At 46.1% G+C, this 18370-nt stretch overlaps 1 protein-coding gene across 2 annotated transcripts in view; it reads left to right on the forward strand.

Annotated features, from left to right (window-relative positions):
* The first annotated feature begins 3898 nt into the window (after positions 1–3898).
* ABAT (4-aminobutyrate aminotransferase) overlaps positions 3899–18370 on the forward strand; it is a 145979-nt gene continuing 131507 nt past the window's right edge. For both annotated transcript variants that reach the window (XM_075899273.1, XM_075899275.1), the window contains exon 1: positions 3899–4056. The gene's annotated coding sequence lies outside the window, so the exon portion shown is untranslated. The remainder of the gene's footprint in view (positions 4057–18370) is intronic.

An 18370-nucleotide genomic window follows, 5' to 3' on the forward strand; every position in this document is an offset into this window, starting at 1 on the left:
TACATAAAACAAACAATATTTAACCCTTTTGCTTGTTAGTTGTATTTTTTTGTTCCTTTCATTTCCATTCAATGCCCCCTCCTTTTTTTGTTGTGTAATGAAAAAGGGTAAAGGGGAGCACCTAATTTGCCTATTGTATGCATCTCCTGACCAATTTTTTTCAGTTACTATCTGTTAAGGCTTCTCGTGTACCTAGTCATATTTGTCATCTGTCACTGAAAGGTGACTGGATACAAACCCACTTGTCAGGGGAGGGTGCACTTGATAAGGGTGCACTTGATATATATATAGAGAGAGAGAGAGAAAGAGAGAGAGAGAGAGAGATAACACTGCTGCTGGTTACCCTGAAAAAACCCACAGAATTTAAGAACCTGAGTTTAAGACTCTGTTTGCTTCAAGGCAGAAATTCCTGGGCTTTGTGGAGATGATGCCACCAGGGTTCAGATTAACTCACATTTGAGCTAATTCTGTTCACCTGCCTTTTCCAGTCTGGAGTGAGAAGTAGCATGAATGATCCAGGATGGCTGGGATCTGCTATAGACCAGATCAAGTGGGTGAGGCAGATGAGGGTTTCTTCAGACAACTAATAGAAGCTTCCATATCACAGGCCCTGGTTCTTATGGGGGACTTTAATCACCTTGACATCCGTTGGGAGACCAATATAGCAGTACGCAGGCAATCCAGGAAGTTTTTGGAGAATGTTGGGGATAACTTCCTGGTACAAGTGCTGAAGGATCCGACCAGGAGACACAGGCAGCATGACCTGCTGCTCACAAACAGGGAGGAACTAGTAGGAGAAGTAGATGCGGGTGGCAACCTGTGCAGCAGTGATCATGAAATGGTCAATTTCAGGATCCTCACAAAACAAAAACAGGAAAGCAGCAAAATCCAGACCCTGGATTTCAGAAAAACAGACTTTGACTCCCTCAGAGAACTGAGCCTTATTGAACGCACAGTAACAAACCATCCCAACATGCAGTAAAAAAAGCAAATATGGTAGGCGACCAGATGGGCTTACCAGGGAAATCCTTGGCAAGCTTAAACACAAAAAGGAAGCTTACAAGAACTGGAAATTGGACAGATGACTAGGAAGGAGTATAAATATATTGCTCAAGAATGCAGGGGAGTAAGCAGGAAGATAAAAGTGCAATTGGAATTGCAGCTAGCAAGGGCTGTGAAGTGTAACAAGAAGGGTATTTACCGTCATGTTAGCAATAAAAGGATGATCAGAGATGGGGTGGGTCCTTGCTAGAAGAGGGAGGTACCAACCTAGTGACAGATGATGTGGGAAAAGCTAAAGTAATCAATGCTTTCTTTGCCTCTGTCTTCCCAGACAAGGTCAGCTCCCAGACTACTGCAGTATGGGAAGGAGGTGGGCAACTCTTGGTAGAGAAAGAACAGCTTAAAAACTATTTAGAAAAGCTAGACATATCCTTTGGGCCGGATCTAATGCATCTGAGGGTGCTGAGGGAGTTGGCAAGTGTCATTGTAGAGCTATTGGCCATTATCTTTGAAAATTTGTGAAGATTGGGAGCGGTCCCAGATGTTTGGAAAAAGGAAAATGTAGTGCCCATCTTTAAAAAAGAAAGAAGGAAAATCCAGGGAACTACAAACCACTCAGTCTTACCTAAGTCCCCAGAAAATCATGAAGGGGATCCTCAAAGAATCAATTCTGAAGCACATTGGAAGAGGGGAATGTGAATCAACATGGTTTCAGCAAGGGTAAATCATGCCTGACTCATCTGATTAGCTTCTATGATGAAGGAACTGGCTCCGTGGACATGGGGAAGTCAGTGGATGTGATATGCCTTGATTTTAGCAAAGCTTTTGATACGGTCTCCCACAATATTCTTGCCAGCAAGTTAAGGGAATATGGATTGGATAAATGGACTGTAAGGTTGATAGAAAGCTGGCTAGATTGTTGGGCCCAATGGGTAGTGATCAACTGCTCGATATCTGGTTGGAGGCCGATTTCAAGTGGAGTGCCCCAAGCGTCAGTTCTATGGCCAGTTTTATTCAACATCTATATTAATGATCTGGACGAGGGGATGGATTGCACCCTCAGCAAGTTTGTGGATGACACTTAGCTAGGGAGAAGAGGGGATATGTTGGAGGGTAGGGATAAGGTTCAGAGTGACCTTGACAAATTGGAGGATTGGGTGAAAAGAAATCTGATGAGGTTCAACAAGGACAAGTGCAGAGTCTTGCACTTGGAAAGGAAGAATCCTAATCATTGTTACAGGCTGGGGACCGACTGGCTTGGTAGCAGTTCAGCAGAAAAGGACCTGGGTATTATAGTTGATGAAAAGCTGGATATGAGTCAAAAGTGTGCCTTTGTAGCCAAGAAGGCTAATGGAATGTTAGAGTGCATGAGCAGGAGCAATTCCAGCAGATCTACAACAATGATGTTTCCCCTTTCTTCAGCACTGCTGAGGCCACATCTGGAGTATTGCATTTAGTTCTGGGCCCCCTACTACAGAAAAGATGAGAACACATTGGAAAGGGTTCCTCGGAGGGCAACCCAAATGCTTACGGGGCTGGAGCACATGACCTATGAGGAGAGACTGAGGGTATGTCTACATTGCATTCCTCCTTCGAGAGAGGAATGCAAATGCAGACAAACGAAATTGAAAATGAAGCGTGGATTTGAATTTCCTGTGCTTCATTTGCATAATTGTGGCCGGACGCTTTTCCGAAATACCGTATTTCGAGAAAAAAAAATGTGGTCCACACGGAGTTATTTCGAAAAGTAACCCTTCCTTCGAAATAACCCTTAAACCTCATTTTTTAAGGAGTAAGGGTTATTTCAAAGGGTTTATTTTTTAAATAACCCCGATTATTTCTTGAAATATGGTATTTTGGAAAAGCGTCCGGCCATGATTATGCAATGAAGCATGGGAAATTCAAATCCACGCTTCATTTGCACTTTCGTTTGTCTGCATTTGTATTCCTCCTTCGAAGGAGAATGTAGTGTAGAAATACCTTGAGGGATTTTGGCTTATGTAGTTTGCAAAAAAGAAGAGTGAAGGAGGGATTTGTTAGCAGCCTTTAACTTCCTGAAGGGAGGCTCTAAAGAGAATGGAGAGAGGCTGTTCTCAATAGTGAGGGATGGCAGAACAAGAAGCAATGGTTTCAAGTTACAGTGGGGAGGGGGGTCTAGGTTGGATATTAGGAAAAGCTATTTCACTAGGAGGCTGGTGAAGTACTGAAATGGGTTACCTGGGATGGTGGTGGAATCTCCATCCCTGGAGGTTTTTATGTCCGGGCTTGACAAAGCCCTGGCTGGGATGATTTAGTTGGGGTGGGTTCTGCTTTGGGGCTGGGAGCTGGACTTGATGACCTCCTGAGGTGTCTTCCAGCCCAGTCTATGAAGTCTAATCCAGCCTGGCATGACAAGAGCAGGGCTAGCCTCACTGTGATGATACAATTTCAGCTCCCTCTAAGCAACTGCCTGGGCAGCAACAGGCTCCCAAGAGCCTGCCTCTCCCCTATCAATTCCTGAGACTTGGTACAGGCAGCACAAGCCAGTTCAGCTCCTCTTCTGGTAATTAACTGAGCTGTGCCACTGTGCCACGGTCTAGGGGCCGGCGATGCTGTGTACGTGCCTCCAGCCCCATGGGCTTCGAAGGGCTGGTTGTGGTCTGCACCTTGCAGGCTTCTGGGATACGCCTGACCACAGCCGATGCGCAGAGAGTCTGGCTGAGGTCCCAGGCTCGCTTGGCCCCACCCTGTGAGCCCCACAAGTCGAGCTGCCCTTTTCCCCACCCACCTCCGCTGGATCCGCCGCTGTCCTGCGCCTGGCTCGTCCCTTGCCCCTGCCTGCACCCCTCGGTTCGCTTCTGAGGCCAGGCAGCCCCGCCCCTCAGGGGGAGGAATCCGGGCCGTGGCCCCTGATTGGGCAGGCGGGCAGCGGGGCCGCGAGGCGGCGGCGCGGATTGGCTACGGCGTGCAGAGCCCGGCTGAGTGCGGGCCGCTGAGCGAGCAGGGAGCGGGTCTGCGGCTCTGCCGGTTCCGCTCGGCGCCTCGGACGCGGGGAGGGAGCGCCCGTCGCCCGTGGTGAGTGCGGGGGCCTTGAGTCACGGTCGGGGTGCGGGGCGAGGCTGGCTGCGCGAGCCCGGCCGCACGTCTCCGCGCCGTGCGCAGCAAGGGGCAGCTGCCGGCCCAGCGCCCTCAGCCCTGCCCCGTCCCTCTGCTGTGGGGAGCCTGCCGGGCGCCCCTCAGAGCCGCGCTCCCGCCCCTTCCCGGAGCCCCCCCGCCCTTGTTCTCCGCACAGCGCGGGAGAGACTGTCGGGCTCCGTCTCCGGGGCGCCGCTAGGCTGCCCCTGCCTCCATCCTGCCCTCCTCCCCTGCCCCCACCCCTGCCCTCCTCCCCACCCTCCTGCCTCCATCCTGCCCTCCTCCCCTGCCCCCACCCCTGCCCTCCTCCCCACCCTCCTGCCTCCATCCTGCCCTCCTCCCCTGCCCCCACCCTCCTGCCTCCATCCTGCCCTCCTCTCCTGCCCCCACCCCTGCCCTCCTCCCCACCCTCCTGCCTCCATCCTGCCCTCCTCTCCTGCCCCCACCCCTGCCCTCCTGCCTCCAGCCCCCCGGGCTCCCCGTCCCTCTGCTTCGCGCCCTGCCACCCTCCCAGCCTTTAACCTGGGCTAGGGGTGAGGGTGGCTCTGGCACATTCCTCCCGCTCAGCAGGGGATGCGGCTCTGGGCTCCCCAAGAGCTGCTGCAGGTGCTGGCAGTAGACTGTTCTCACGAGGGGGCCCTTCTCCCTTGTGTCTGACGTAGGGCAGTGAGTAGTGATGTGGTATCGATTCCCCTGCTGTTCCGCTTGGTCACTGATGGCTGCTGTAGCAGTTACATGTCTGATGAGCTTTGCCAATTCTTGCCAAGGGCTCATGCTCTGAAACAAACATGTGAAACCAACACCCATTCTTTTCTTTTGGAGGAAGATGGATTACTTAAAGGCCTGCTTTCCTCCAGACTAGTTTTTGATTGCATGGCTCCCCTGTCCTCTTTAGAGGACATGAACCGCAGACAAAGAAATTCAACAATCCACTGAAGGATTTCTGAGTAATTCAGTAATGATGATTATGCAGACACAATGCTTGCACACATTGAGCCATGAAACTAAGGAATGGTATATGGTTGTGGAAAGGGGCTGTTTTTCTTCTCTAGTTTGAGGTAAGGCTAGGATCAAAGTACATTGGTCAGGAAGGAGAGTCCCAATGTTGAGATTTTCGCAAAGACCATATTAATATGAGGTTTCCTATTTATTACCATTATGGAAGGATCCCTGCACTCTTTCATACCCTGAGGGTACGTCAACACTACAGAGAGGATCGAAGCTGCCACTGTCAATCTTCCAGGGTTAGAATTAGCAGTAGTTAAGACAGCTAATTCAAACTGAGAGGGGCACTCTGGTTGATGCTGGTAGACCTGCTTCCATGAGTTGTTGGGGAAGTCGAAGGAAGAGTGTTCTCTCTTCAACTTTCTGTGGTGTGAACAGCACCAAAAGTTGAGTTAAGCTATTTTGATTTCAGCTAAGCAATTAATGTAGCTGAAGTTGTGTATCTTAATTCAACCTTGCTCTGTAGTGTAGGCCTACCCTTAGAAAGCAGCTTTGTGGTATTGTACATTTCCCCCATTATTGCTCTTCAACAGTCACCAGTGCTCTTTGACTGGTGAATATTTTTCAGTAACTATCTGAGGTTTGACTCCTTTTTTCCCTTTAGGGTAATTATGCAGATTGCAAGAGCAAGGGTATCAATGCTCATCAGTGCTGAAGAGAAATTTGTGGGGAGAGTAATGACAAGACATAGTGTTTATACCCTTTCTTTTATCAGTAGATCCCAAAACATATTATGAAGGAGATGAACATCATTACCCCCATTTTATATATGGAAAAACTGAGGCACAGAGTGCTGAAGTAATTTGACCAGTGTTGCCAAGCAGACTAGTGGCAGAGCCAGGAATAAATCCAAAATCTCCTCAGCTCCTGTCTAGTGCTCTGTCCACTAGGTCACACTGCTTCTCCCCAGAGAATTCTGCCTACATCTAAATGGCCTCTCTTGTGCAATAAAATATGCTGCCGTGCCTCATTTGCATACTTAATGAGCCCCCTCCCCCTTGCACGAGAGCCAGTCTGCCACTTTTTTTCAGGAAGAATGGCTCTTGTGCAAGAGGGTTTTTTTGTGCAAAAAGGAGCCATGTAAATGGCTCCTTTTTGCACAAAAGCCCCTTGCGCAAAAATGGCAGCTAATTAAAGATGCAAATTAGGTGCGACGATATTCACAGATTTGCCTCATTTGCAAAAGAAAGGGAAGTGTATTTTCTTGCGCAAGAAAAGGAAGTGTAGCCGTAGCCTCTGTGTTTTGGAAATTCCATAATCTCGAGTGTCAGTGACACATGCTGCCTTCAGAAAGGTAAAGAAGGAAAAAATAAATCCCAGCTCTGCAGTCTCAGGAAATACAGGTTTGGAGTCAGGATGTAGAATTAGGATGTTTATCCACTTACCTATGAAATAACTGAAATACAGTATCTTTGGTATTTCTTCACTTGCATATCAGTGCTCAGATCCCTCTATCATCCATACTCAGAATCTTTACATATCTTTACATAAGGGGGTAGGATATGCATGCTGGGGCTATGGGCCAAAGTACAAGTTGAGTTTTGAGCCACTTTCCTACCTGCCCACTTTGCAGGTATATCTGTGCTCTTGTTTAGATAGTTCTCCAGTGCTATTCTTACAATTATCTGTGCCTGTATGTTACAGCCCTCTACCTCCTCTTTTCCCTCTCACCCTTTTGTTCTGGAACCTCCCTCGTGGATTATACGGTTTCTACTCTCCATTTAGCTTTCCCCCTTCCCTGTGGCCTGCTCCAGTTTCTGCAATTCAGGCCCAGCCCTGTGAAACAGCAAGACACCCATCAGCCAAGTTCTCTGGAAGAGTACTCCAGAGTTCTGGCTCGCCATTGGTGGGGGCACAGCAGAATCTTGATTTTGAGAGAAGCATCCAAACTAGAGACCATCTCAAAGAGGCTGGTAGAAGCAGTCATTATTTACATTGGTGTTCAGGGAGGACATCAAGCACCTGAAAACCATCTACTGCGATGCTGAAAATGGAAATAGCAAGTCTGAAAACTCCTTTTCTATGAGAAGTTCAACCAGGTACTTGCCACTTCATAGTACCCATAGGCCTGCACAGTGTATTTCCAAACATAGATAGTCTGATGTGTAGATCAGAGGAAGGGGGAATGGGTACTGCACCAGAGGATACCACTGTGGAGTGGGGGGGGGGGCAGAATCCAAGGAATAGATCTAGCAGCAAAATTAGCAGTGAAAGATAAGGGCTCACACAATACACTTCAAACCAGTTCCTAGAGCAGCTCCAGTTGGTGAGGTGCTCCAAACACCAGGATATGCCCCAAAAATCCTAGCACCAGATACCCGCATTTTACATTGTTACTGCAATTACAGGTATGTGGGTATACAAGCACAGAGCCTGTGGAGCTGGCTAACATACGCCCCTGAGTTCCTGAGCCAAGGCACAGCTACTCAGTGGCAAGATTAGATTTAAAACTGAGGGATTTTGACGTTGGTGCTTTCCAAGGCAGGCAGATTCCATTTCCTTTCCTTTCTTTTTTCAGTTTAAAGTCAAACTGAAGACAACCAAAGGAAACATTGTACAGAAATTTGTTTGAAACAAACAGATTGACTGATCTCATTTACATGTAGTATTGAAGTTAATTGTAAATGTCATTACTGGGCCTGCCAATGGGAGCAAAGGGCGAAACTGTCCCGGGGCCCAGTGATTCAAAGGGAACTGGGGCTATCGGCTGTTGCTACTGTGGCAGCGGCTAGAGCTCCGGGCCCTTTAAATTGCTGCCAGAGTCCTAGGCGGTGCTCTCCAAATAGCATTGGCAGGCCTGGGCCGGGCAGTGTTGAGGGCTGACTGCCCGTCTCAGGCAGGGGGCTGCTCCAGTTCCCACTGGTTAATAGTAACTGGTAAACCTCACCCATTAAAGTTAACTGGTTAACCATTCACATGCCTAAGCATTCACATCCTTAACACATATATGGTGGTCCTATTATTTGTGAAAGGATGAATAAGATAACTTATTCATAAGAATAAGAAACTTACACAACAGCTACTTCCTTTCCTGGGCAACATGCCAACGTATTCTTGTTCCAGTCTGTGAGGGGTAGCTGTGTTAGTCTGTAATTTAAAAAACAGCAAGTAGTCCTGTGGCACCATACGGTATGTCTACACTACAGAGGAAGATAGAAGCTGCTGTGGGTGATCTTCCAGGGTATGAATTAGCAGTCTAGTTAAGACCATTAATTCAAAGCAGGAGGGGCACTCTGGTTGATGCTGGTAACTCTGCTTTCACAAGGAGCACTCTTCCTTCGACTTCCAGCAGTGTAGATAGCACCTAAAGCCAAGTTAAGCTACTTCCACAATTAACATAGCTGAAGTTGCCTATCTTAATTCAACTTTGTCCTGTATTGTAGAGACTACAAAAATATATAGTATATGAGTGAGCTCATCTGATGAAATGAGTTTTACCCACGAAAGCTCATGATATTGTATGTTTTTGTTAGTCTCTAAGGTGCCACACGACTGCTCATTGTTCCAGTCTGATTTACTTTTAAAATCCCCTTTCTTCATAGACAGTTTTATACAGTGCTATCAGCAAGCAATAACTAACTCTTTCAGTGATTTATGTTTCAAATCATCTATCTCAGAGTGAATGAGTTTTCAAACGTATTTTACCAGATCTCAATAGTGCACTCCGAACATAATCATGTTACCGGAAATGGTACCCGTGGGGTAGCAAAAAGATAAAAACAATGATTTTGTTGGGCATATGGTGTTTGTGCTAAAATAAATGTTCTGGGTTTTTCCAATACCTGCAGAATGGCTCAATGTCAAAGTATTGTTGCAAATTCTTTCTTTGTAGCTATTAAGCTCTTTTCTGATTTATGGGAGTTTATGCTAAGTCCTGACCCCACGCCTTTGGAGAAGGAGGATACTGCTTCTCAGATTACCCTTGTCCTTAAGGGAGACAGATACTTCTCAGAAACCTATCAAAGCAAACAGCACACCTAAATGGTGGTTGATTATTTGTGTGCCTGTTGCAGTATACCAAATTGGGTTAGTGCTCTGTGGAGATGTGCCTACTGGTGCAAATGCACGCCTTCATCTATCTACCTCTTAAACATACCAGCAAATGCTCATAATGAGAGTATCTTGTGCGCATAGAGGTGATCAAACTTACTCCACTTAAAACTGTTGTTGATGAGATTTTAGTAAACATTTGTATAAACTTGCTCCATGTCAACTGACAGAACGAAGAAATGCAGGCTGTTGCTGTGGTGTTAGTTTCTCATCCTGGTCTATGAAATTGCATATTGCTGTACCAGAGAATAAATAACAACATGGTTCCTTGAACTATGGCACATAGACATGCAGTGGTAAATTCCTCTGTCCCTATTGTGTGTGCATTGTAGTCTCTCTCTCTCTTTCCCCCGTCTTCTCTCCCACCCCTCCACCCCCTTCTTGGTAGCTGCCACAGTGACAAATACTGCAGTGAAAATTTTCTTGTGCAGTTGTCTTCCTGCTCATGCTGTTGAATTTGTTCCTCCTACTACGTCAGATCAGGGAATTTCTCACTAGCTGCCTTGGTGAATGCTAATTGGAGTCACTGCTGAAGGCTTTTCACCCCTAGCATCAAAGACACTCATCTAGCTTCTAGTAAAGACAATGCTACAGAGCACAGCTAAAGTTCTGTGCGTTCTGGGCATGCTGCAAAATTATTAGCTCACAAAGAGAAAGTAGAGGATCAGGTATATGAAATCAGAGAGGAACTGACATAGAATTTCCCAAATAACTCTCCTGCTTTAGATTGTCTTGCACAAACCTTTCAAAGGAACCATCACAAATATATGTCTGAGTATTAATATAAAAAGGAAGCATTTGTTCACATGTTGTTCTGTACTGCCTTTAAGTTTGTGGTTTTGCCTTTGGGTTTAAACCACATAAAGTTTAACCGCATAAATAAATAAATAAATGCTGACCTTTTCAAGCTTTCCTAATCTGTGAGCCACAAAGCTGGTTATGTTTATTCCGTAGAGCTCTATATCTGTGATCTAGTTAATTAAATTTTAGCTCAGAAGTCAATGCCAGGATACACTCCCTCTGTGTCGTCTGCAAAATACATCAGATTTCTGAATTATGCTGCACCTGCCAACAATACAGTCCAGGGCTCTCTTTCTCTTGTAGCAGCTATAGCTGCTAGCATTTTCTGCAGACTGCTTTCTTAATGTTGTGATGGTTTCAGCTTTTGCAAGGGAAATTGAGAACTCTGAACTTGGATGCAAATATATTAATAAGAGGAAGAGATTGTGTTATTTTTAATGAAATTACTTTGGAGTTTACACATGTGCCTTAGTAATGCTCTCAGGCCCCAGTCTTTAGTCTAATACTGTCATTAGGCTTTGTTTTATGATCAGAGTCTTGTTCCTGCAACATGTCCTCAAAGCCAGACTTTATAGCTGCCACCTCCCTTCACACTATGGTACAGCTGAATGGCAAAACTGGTTGAAAACACAGACCAAAGTTTTTGAACTTTGTTGCCCATCACAGAGTAGCTGATTCCCATGAGTAGACGAAGACGAACTCCCTTGGTTGAGAACTGGTGGGTCAATTAAAAGATGCAGGGCTACACCTAGCCCATAAAGGCTAGTCAGAAGACAGGAAGAGGAGTGATGGGAGCTGACTGTGCCTGGAAAGAGGAACTGTGAAGCGGAGCCTGAGTCTGGGGATGTGACCCTGGAACAAGGGGTCATGATAGCGGGGAAGTACTCTTGTGCCTAGTGTCCCAGAAGGGGTGCAGAACTGGTTATGAGAAAGAAGTCAGTTAACAAGGATGCTGTCTGGGAAGCTGCAGAAGTCCCCTGGGAGGGAGACCATGAAATGTTTAGAGAAAAGGTGAGCTGAGGATGGAAACGAGGTGTGTGTGTGGGGGGGGGGGGAGGGGGAGAGAGAAGACCTGGAGGATCACATGCTCTCCGCCTCCCCCCCCCCCCGATTTCTAATTTTCATGTGGCCCTGCTCCCTGAAGTGTTGGTGTAGTAGGGCAGAGCAGTAGTTTGTCTCTTTGTTTAGCTGCTGACTGCTTGTGAAGTCAGTGACAATCGCTTTTGACAGTGACAACTAGCTGAGAAGAGAGACCACTGCTCAGGTGAATCGTCGAGTACTAAACACTTTTCTGAAAAAACTTAAACGATATCAAGAATATATCTGGGCAGTAACACATGGAAAATACTTTTTTAGCTGAATAGCTGTATTATGTTGCAAGACATTTGTTTATAACCCTGTTTTCTGTGTTTTTGCTTACTTGTAAAATAATGTATCTTTTAGCCTGGAGTTTTCCGTTTTGTCTCAGTGAAAGGGTCAGTTTCTTTTTGCAAATTTAAATGGAAAAGGCATTTATACTTATGTCTTTTGAACTATGAGTAAAAAATATATTGCCACACTTTTTTACACAGATCACTCAAAATGGCTGAATTTTGAAATTTGGCAAACATACAGTATTCATCTTGGAATATTTCCATGTTTCAGATATGGGAATTGAAATGGTTTGGATGATGGTGAAGAGGCTGAGTAATCACTTTTGAGCAATACTCACTTAGAATCTGCTAAGATTTATTCTTGGAGCATAATTAAACCCTGCCCCCTTTGTAACATAATGCATCGCCATCCAGCACAGCAGACCAAGGGCTACTGCTGCCTGTGGAACAGTCAGCACAAGGGAGAGAGTGCTGTGTCTTTTTCAATGTAACATTTCCAAATAAAATAACAGCATGAGGAAGAGACCATGATCATGAAAAAACTGCACACTTTTTTTGATCATTGTAATCTGGGCTGCATTTACCTCTGTGAAAGAGAAAAGCTACTTTTGGAAATTGGTGCCCAAGCACTGCCTGGACTTATGATAGTTTTTTTTTGTGTGTCTGAGGTCATCAACATTTGGTAATACCTGTTTCCTAGAATCTGCAGGATGTGATGATTTAACCATAGCAGCACTTTGAGCATCTACAAAAGGAAACTACAGCTCTTACAATCAGTGTGTGCAATTAGCATGCACCTTACTTCAAGAGCCCTTGCTTTTTGTGTGTGTCACTTTAGTAATACTGGTAGGAAAAAAAACTATGAAAATGGAAACCACCAGAATCTGGCAGCCTTGGGTGTGGGTTATGATAAACAAAATATCTACAGGCCACACATTGAAACCAAATGGGCCACATGCAGCCCATGGGCCACAATTTGTTCATCACTACACCAACAGGTAGGGATTAATTGAATAGTTGAGTAATCTCATGAATTCTTATTGGTTACCCAAATATTCTGTAGTCCCCAGGAGTAGGGCTGGCAGCCAGTGCACTCTGGTCCTACTCCTGAGGAGACCTCTGCCACTCCATGCTGTATCAGAGGCAGCAGTGCGGTGTGCAGGTGGGAGCTGATCTGTGAGGGGAGCCAGTTTAAAAACCAGCTCCCCTCATGGACTGGCTGCCTGTTGCCCTGTGCTTCTGCCTCTGAAAAAGATAGAGGCAGCCGCACAGGATGGTGTCCGGCGGGGGAGGGGTGTCTGAGCTTCTTGACACAGCACAAGCTGGGATTGAGCTGGGCTGCCTGCCCACCTAGCTCCTAATATACCTTAAACGTAGAGCCACAGCAGAGATAGGTCCCGGGCCCATTGCAAGCCAGGACTGAGCCGGGCTGCTGGCCAGCCTGCTAAAAAAAAATTACTGGCAGGGGGTGGGGGTATGTGTGTAGTCTGTAGTATTAACCGATAAACTTTTGCTCATCAGTTAATTGGTTAATTGACTGCTGTATTACATCCTTACCAAGGGGAATACAAAAGTAGAAATCAGTAATCTCCAGGAAAGTGAAAGAACAGTGATTTCTGTACAGCATCCAATTCAACGAGGGCTGTTAGGCATTGCCATAGAATAAATATTCACCACTACTAAAATAAACAACTTTGGCAGTGTATTGTATAAGCTTCCTCGTAGCATATCATTGCAGATGCATCTCCTGCCTAGCCTACAATCTCTTGGGTGTCATTTATTAGTAATATAAATTATTAGGATGGCCCCTAGACACCTCAGCTGAACTAAATCTGGACCCTATTGTGCTAGACAGTGTACAAATATATATAAAGCTCCAACACCAAAGACATGACAACAAAGGGAAAGAGAAACCGTACAGGCAGAATGAACAAAGATATTGTCTGTAGCATGTGCAATGTTTAAAAATTCATCTGGCAACACTCCTTTACGTTTGATGTCTAAAATATGTGTTGGCAAATGCATTCTTCCCTATAACCTGCATTTCTACTCCTGGCCTAGACAACAAATTTTATTACATGGTGCTATTGTCATATGAGTTTTTTGAGGTGCAAGAATTAAAATATGGTTGTCTTGCTCATGGTTAAAGAAGGATAATATTGCTAGTTTAAAATTCTATTTAGAAATTAACACAAACTACTCTAGCATGACAGAGATTCAGCAGTAAAATATCTTTTGAGGATGAGCCAAGCCACCATGACAAAGCAGCGCCTTGTTTTCCAGAGCCCTGAGGAAGGATCTAGATTCTGGGTGCAGTCTCCAAATTCTTTCTAATTTCATAAGTTCAGACTGAAAGTATTGCTGAGTGACTTGACACCAAGGCTACGTCTAGACTACAAGCCTCATTGGAAAGAGAGCGTCTAGACTACAAGCAGATTTTTTCAAAAAAGAGAGCCACTGTTTTGAAAGAGAGTCTAGATGCTCTCATTCAAAAAAGCACAGTTTGTATTCAGTAGCACCTTTTTTCTAAAGAGTACTTTTGAAAAAAGGCGTTATTCCTTGTAAAATGAGGTTTACCGCTATCAAAAAAGCTGCTGCATTCTTTCTATTTACTTTAGAAAGAACGTGGCTGCAGTCTAGACGCAGGTGAAGTTTTTTCGAAAAAACCCTGTAGTCTAGATATACCCTAAGAGTCTTCAGAGAGAGGGCATATGAGGCTATATATAGAAGGGATGAGAGTGTTGGCTCTTCTCAATGTTCTCTTATTTTTGCCAGCAGAAAGCAAAATCTTGTGTCTCACTTCAACTCTATTACAGCAATAAGTGTGCTCGATAAGGGAAATGGGTTTAATAAATGTGAGGTTGTGTTTGGGGATAGAGAAGGAACTAGTTCAGAAAGAAAGGATGGATGAAAAACCAAGTTTCCTGGTAGTACACTTTATTTCCCCAGATTAGTGCATGAGAGAGGTGAGAGCACCTTGGAATACACAATGACTCGGAGAGTAGTTCTACAAAGGACAGTCAATATTTGGGTAGCTGCTTTAAGGTGACACTTCTATCTTGAGAATTTTAAAAAGCAACTGAAGTTTAATAATATAAAAATATCCTGTTTCTGTTGTTGGAGTGTTTAAAGACAGTATTCTGATGAACTTGAGGTAATGGCAAGTAGCAATAGGGACTTTATGTGATATCTTGGATGTAGGCTTTGTGAGGCTGGGAAGAGCCTTGAAATATACAGTTAAGAGCATTCCCAGCTGCTTTCTTTTTGGTGGAATAAAAGAAATAGGAAAAATATTTAGTACTTTTTTCATTCCGATTCTTAAAGCCAGAATAACTATTTTTGTGTGTGTCTTTCTGCAGCCACAGGAAGTGAGCAACTGTTCTTGTCCTTACATTATAATCAGTACCCTAATTTTTAAATGGCAACTCATGCAGGTGCAGCATCTCCATTTGAACCCAAAGAGTCAGATTGTGATCTCAGTTACATTGGTGTAAATAAGTGACATAATTATGGATTTACACCTCTGTAGCTGAGATTAGAATCTGGCTCTCAGTCTCCACAGTTAGGCCCACCAGTGGTTGGGTGGAATCGGGTGAAAGGGGAATTTACCCCGTGGCCCCGGTCGCAGATTTGATAAGTATTTTTTAAAATTAAAATTAAAAAAGAAATCTTGTTTCCTCCTGCTGCTGCTCTACACAGAGTACCATCCTTTATTGTAACAGGCTGCCAGAGCACTGCCACACCCTGCTGGTCTGACAGCAGCAGCTGCAGCCTAGGAACCACAGAGCTTGCTGCCTTCTTTGGCTGCTCATGAGATAATAGATAGCAAGTAATCGCACAATCATGTAATTGCATAAAATATTATTGGTTACATGACTATTTAATAGTTCCCGGGGGTGGGGTTGGCAGACAGTGTGCTCCCAGATCCCTCACTCTCAATGCTGCAGCCTCTCTATCAGAAGCAGCGGTGGAGGGGAGGAGAAAGCAGCTCCATAGGATCAAGTGCTCATGGGGAGCTGGCTTAAAAGCCAGCTCCCCACAGGCACTGGCTTCTGCCTCCTTCCCCTTCAATTTCTGCCTCTAATACAAAGGTAGCAAGGGGAAGGGTGCATGAAGTCAACAGGATTAACTGATAAGCCCAGGTTTATCACTTAATTGTGTAGTTGACTACAGGTTGACATCCCCAGTATCCGCTGTACTGGCTCCCCAGCTGTGGGGCTGAGGACAGGTGTTGCCTGGGGGTGAAGTATAATATAATTTATGTGGATATGGCTCGCCAATCTGACTAGAAGTTTCCAGATTTGTCGTCCTTTCCCCAGGTCACACATTTTCGGTATGTCTAGACTACATGCCTCTGCCGACAAAGGCATGTAAATTAGACTACCCGACATAGTCAATGAAGCGGGGATTTAAATATCCCCCACTTCATTAAAATAAAAATGGCTGCCACACTGTGCCAGCTCAGCTGATTGTCAGCACAGCATGGCAGTCAAGACACAGATCGGTTGACAGGGAACACCTTTGTTGACCACTCCTGTAAACCTTGTTTCACGAGGCATAAGGGAGCGGTCAACAAAGGTGTTCCCTGTCAACTGATCCACGTTTTGACTGCTGCGCTGTGCCAATGATCAGCTGAGCTGGCACAACGCGGTGGCCATTTTTATTTTAATGAAGCAATGGATATTTAAATCCCTGCTTCATTGACCATGTCGGGTAGTCTAATTTACATTCCTCTGTCGGCAGAGGCATGTAGTCTAGACATACCCTTTGAATACTATGAAATTCTATTTTTGGAGGTAGATCTGGGGGCTCACAGCAGCTGCCATGCTCACAATGAAGATCGTACCAAATTAAAACAATTTTTATTATGACAGGTATTAAGATGGCAAACAAAACAACGCATACAGCACTGATGACACAGATTGATTCAATTACCCCGAGGGTAACATTAACAAAATCTGGTTATATACGTTTTACTTACCTAATTATACAGATAGAGTTACCTAATACAGACAGTCCCTGACTTATGCGGATCCGACTTATGTCGGATCCGCACTTACGAACGGGGCTTTCTCGCCCCGGAGGTTGAGGTAGCGGATTGCTACCTGCGAGCTCCGGGGCGAGAAAGCCCCATTCGTAAGCTGCTCTGGTGCCCCTGGTCTGCTGGAGACCGTCTCCAGCAGACCGGGGCACCAGGCGGGTTCCCGCGCTTCTGAGGCTTTGCCAAAGCAAAGCCTCAGAAGCGCGGGGAACCGCCGCTGCTGCCGCTTCAGTCCCGGTGACTGTGGTCTGCTGGGGACCATCCCCAGCAGACCACAGGCACCGGGACTGAAGTGGCAGCCGCGGGGGGGTCCCGCGCCTCTGAGACTTTGCCAGAGCAAAGCCTCAGAGGCGCGGCACCCCGCTGCGGCTCTGCTCCCGGTGTCCCTGGTCTGCTGGGGGGGGGGGGGGCGCGGCTAGTGTGCCCCCCCAGCAGACCAGGCTTTTGTTTGGACCCTGGAGCAGAGCAGCTGGGGCGCTGCCAATTGGTCCTGCAGCGCCGCTCTGGGCACTACTGGACCAACCCGGCAGCACCCCAGCTGTTCTGCCCTAGGTCCTGATTCAGCCGCTGCTGGTCAGTTTCAGCAGTGGCTGAATCAGGACGCCTGGAGCAGAGCAGCTGGGGTGCTGCCGGGTTGGTCCAGTAGCGCCGAGGAGCGGTGCTACTGGAGCAACCCAGCAGCACCCCAGCTGCTCTGCCCCAGGCGTCCCCAAGTCAGCCGCTGCTGAAACTGACCAGCGCTGACTACAGGAAGCCCGAGTCAGAGTTGCTCTGCCCCAGGCTTCCTGGAATCAGCGCTGATCAGTTTCAGCAGCAGCTGACTTGGGGAAGCTTGGGGTTCTTAAGTTGAATCTGTATGTAAGTCAGAACTGGCGGTCAGTTTCAGCAGCGGCTGAATCTGGATGCCAGTTCCGACTTACATACAGATTCAACTTAAGAACAAACCTACAGTCCCTATCTTGTACGAAATCCGGGGACTGCCTGTATAATTGCCATTTTGGAAGAAAAAATTAGAGGACTTGAGGCCCAAGTATCAACCCTACATTCCATCAGAGAAGATAAATGCTGCCTTTTATCAAAGAAGTCTTCAATCCTGCAGGCACAGCAGCCTGAAGAACCAGTTAGGGCAGTACAGGACAAGGAAGAGAACCGCAGCATGTAATTTCTGGGGGTATGTCTACACTTGCACCCTAGTTCGAACTAGGGATGCAAAAGCAGTCAACAAAGCGGAGATTTAAATGTCCCACACTTCATTAGCATGATCTCGCCGGCACGTTACTCCGAATGCCTGCTGTTTTGAAAGTGAAACGCGCCGGCGAGATCATGCTAATGAATCACGGGATATTTAAATCTCCGCTTCATTGATTATTTCGAATGACGCATTTGCATCACTAGTTTGAACTAGGGTGCAAATGTAGACAAACCCTAGGAGAAGACTCAAGTATCCCCCATTCCTGTAGAGGTAAATAACTGCTTTCAGGCTCTCTGCACAGGCACTACGATGGAGAATGCTTTGGCAGGGACCTCTCAGAGAAGAAATCAGAAGGAGACACCATCTACTAGACGGCATAGAATAAGTAGTCCTAAGGATGGGGGTTCCATGACTTCCTCCCCCCACCCCCCAAAAAAAGAAGACAACTGGTGGTGGTTGGGGATTCCCTCTTAAGAGGGACAGAGTCATCCATCTGCCATCCAGACCTGGAATCTCAAGAAATGTGCTGCTTACCAGGAGTTCGAATTCAGGATGTGACTGAGAGTCTTCCAAAACTAATCAAACCTTCAGATCGCTAACCCTTCCTGCTTCTCCATGTATGAACTAACGATATGGCCAAGAATGACATTGAGTTGGTCACTGCAGATTATGTAGCGCTGGGAAGAAAGATCAAGGAAGTTGAAGCACAAGTGGTGTTCTCCATCCTCCCTGTTGAGGGAAAAGGTCCACGTAGAAATCATCGAATCATGGAAGTAAGTGTGGGGTTGCACA

Source organism: Pelodiscus sinensis, chromosome 16, assembly GCF_049634645.1.
Source record: "Pelodiscus sinensis isolate JC-2024 chromosome 16, ASM4963464v1, whole genome shotgun sequence".
NCBI lineage: Eukaryota > Metazoa > Chordata > Testudines > Trionychidae > Pelodiscus > Pelodiscus sinensis.